This window comes from Cyphomyrmex costatus, unplaced genomic scaffold (genome assembly GCF_001594065.2).
Source record: "Cyphomyrmex costatus isolate MS0001 unplaced genomic scaffold, Ccosl1.0 scaffold1572, whole genome shotgun sequence".
Lineage (NCBI taxonomy): Eukaryota > Metazoa > Arthropoda > Insecta > Hymenoptera > Formicidae > Cyphomyrmex > Cyphomyrmex costatus.
In genome coordinates, this window is record NW_017275579.1 from 104433 (window position 1) to 107973 (window position 3541).

Consider the following 3541-nt stretch of genomic DNA (forward strand, 5'->3'; position numbering starts at 1 on the left):
AAAATTTAATTTAATAATTATAGTTATAAATAATTATAGGGTAAGATTTTGAGGTTTTTTAATAATTTATATGCCTTTTTTTATTAAATTACCTATGTATATATTTCATATTTGGCTACCTAAGGCTCATGTTGAGGCCCCAGTTTATAGTTCGATAATTTTAGCTGGAGTTTTATTAAAAATAGGGGGGTATGGAATTATTCGGTTAATAGAAATTTATTATAATATAATATTATATAGGAAAGAATGAATTATAAGAATTAGAATTGTTGGGGGAGTAATTTCAAGATTATTATGTATAGTTCAAGTAGATATAAAAAGGATAGTTGCTTATTCTTCAATAGTTTATATAAATTTAATATTAAGAAGAATAATAACATTGACTAAGATAGGAATTTTAAGAAGTTATATTACAATAGTAGCTCATGGTCTATGTTCTTCCGGTATATTTTATTTAGTTAATTTATTTTATAAGCGGTCAGGAAGACGTTTATTATTTTTAAATAAGAGATTAGTCAGAAAAATACCAAATGTAATAATATGATGGTTTATATTTTGTATTGTAAATTTTTCTTTTCCTATTTCATTGAATTTTATTGGAGAAATTTGTATACTGACAAATATTTTAAATTGAGAAATGAAATTGGGGTTAAATTTAATGATAATTTGTTTTTTTAGGAGGGCTTATTCATTATATTTATTTTCTTACATTTATCATGGGGGAAGTTGTACTGAGGAAAAAATATATAATTGTAAGGTTATAGAATATATAGTAATAATTATACATTTATATCCATTAATTTTTTTTTTATTAAATATATTTTTTATTTAATAAATTAAAGTAAAATTTAAGTAGTTTATTTAAATTAAAATATTAATTTGTGGAATTAGTGAAGTATAAAAATTTATTACCTTAAATTATAATTAATATGATTATATTTATTTGTATGGTTAAAATTAGAGTAATTTTAGGAATAATAAGAATAATTTATATATATTTAGATTTAAGAATTATATTAGAGTGGAAGGTAGTAAGGATTAATTCAATAAATATTGAATTTATAATATTATTAGATTGAGTTTCATTATTATTTATAAGATTTATTTTAATAATTTCAGGAATAATTATAGTTTATAGGGTAATTTATATAAAAGGGGAAGAAAATTTAAATCGCTTTAATAGTTTAGTAACTTTATTTATTTTTAGGATAATTTTTATAGTTATTAGTCCTAATGTAGTAAGAATTTTAATTGGGTGGGATGGACTTGGTTTAGTGTCTTATTGCTTAGTTATATATTATCAAAATTTTTCATCTTATAATTCTGCTATAGTAACAGTTTTATGTAATCGATTAGGGGATGTAGGGATTTTGATATCAATTAGATTAATGATAATAATGGGTAGATGAAGATTAGAAATTTTAGATAGAAATAAAATAGTTATAGTAATATTATTATTAGCTTCAATTACTAAGAGAGCTCAAATCCCATTTTCTGTGTGGTTACCTTTAGCTATGGCAGCCCCTACTCCTGTTTCTGCTTTAGTTCATTCTTCAACATTAGTTACAGCGGGGGTATATTTAATTATTCGATTTTTTAATATTTTTAGGGATAGGGTAGGAGGGAATAGTGTATTATTTAATATTGCTATTTTTACAATATTTATAGCTGGTATAGCGGCTAATTTTGAGTATGATTTTAAGAAAATTATTGCTTTATCTACACTGAGGCAGTTAGGATTTATAATAATAATTTTAAGGTCGGGGTTCAAGTTAATTGCTATATATCATTTATTAATTCATGCTATTTTTAAGTCATTATTATTTATAAGTGCCGGAGTAATTATTCATAGTATAAAAAATATTCAAGATATTCGATTATTAGGAAATTTGAATGAAATTATGCCTTTTACAATGATAAGATTTATAATTTCTTCAATTGCTTTGACAGGCACACCTTTTATATCAGGATTTTATAGAAAAGATTTAATTATGGAATTAGTTTATTCAAAGAATGAGGTAAATATTTATATAGAAATATTAGTAATTATATCTTTATTTTTAACTGTATTGTATTCAGTTCGATTGTTATATTATTTAATATATAATAAAAGAATAAAATTTTATAGGTATTATTATTTTAGGGAAGAGAAATTAATAAATTTTTCTATAATAATTTTATTAGTTTTTAGAGTAATAATAGGAGCTTTAATAAATTGAGTATTTTTTTTTGATTTTTATATAGTTTATTTATCTATAAAAGTTAAATTAATTACTTTGGGTATATATTTATTGGGGGGAATTGTGGGAATTATTATAGTGATTAATATTAAAAAATATTTAAAATTATATTATTTAGGGTATTTTGTGAGATCTATATGATTTTTAAGTATATTATATACATGAATTTATCATCCTTTTAACAAATTAAGAAGAGAGATTGATAAGGTAGATAAGAGTTGAATTGAAAAGTTAGAAAAATATTATTTAATAAATTTTATACTTAGTAAATATAAAATAATTAATTTTAAGTATTATATATTTATAAATACATTTATGTTAATAATTATATTTGTAAATATATGTTATTAATTTAAATAGCTTATATATAAAGTATAATATTGAAGATATTAAGAAAATTAATTAAAATTTTTAAATAAGTTTTTGTAAACTATTTTTATTATGAAAAAATAATGTTTTAAAAAATAAACTATATTTAAGTTATTAAATAAGTAAGAAGTAATATGAAAAAATCATAAAAAAATGAATTAGAAGTTCATTAGAAATTACTTCAACTAGAAAATAATTCATTTATATTATTAACAATAATATACCTCTTTTTGGTTTTAGTTAATGTTAATTTACTTAATAATAATTAGATTTTGATGGGAGGTATTTAAAAAGTGGATAGGCATAAAAAATAATATAGGGGGTAGGTAGGTAATAATATATAAGAAAGAAATAATAAAATTTTATTCTTAGATTTTTAACAAAAACTAATATTTAATTCGAAATTAAAGTGTAAATAATTACTTTAAGAATAAAAAGGTTAATATAACATATGTATATATCAGTAAGATATATAATTTAAGATTATTATTTTTAAATACTACTAAATTTTTTAGCAAGACGAATGAATGATTACATTTTGTGTCCTAAAAGATCAAAAAAGTTGTTCGTAATCATGAACTTTGATTATTGATACACTTTGACGCACTATTTTAATACTGTAATTCATTTAAGTCCTTGTGTACATCAGATAGTATACAGGATGTTTTGCCTTTACGGAAAAAAAATGCATTAGAAGCGGAAAATCGAGCGGAAAACTTTACGTATTTTTATCGACTTGAGACGGATCTCACGCAAAACAAAATACATAAAAACAGGATATCATGTATCATCCACTAACAAACATAGAGCGTCAACTGAAGTTCATAATAGTATACAGGATGTTTTGCCTTTACGGAAAAAAAATGCATTAGAAGCGGAAAATCGAGCGGAAAACTTTACGTATTTTTATCGACTTGAGACGGATCTCACGC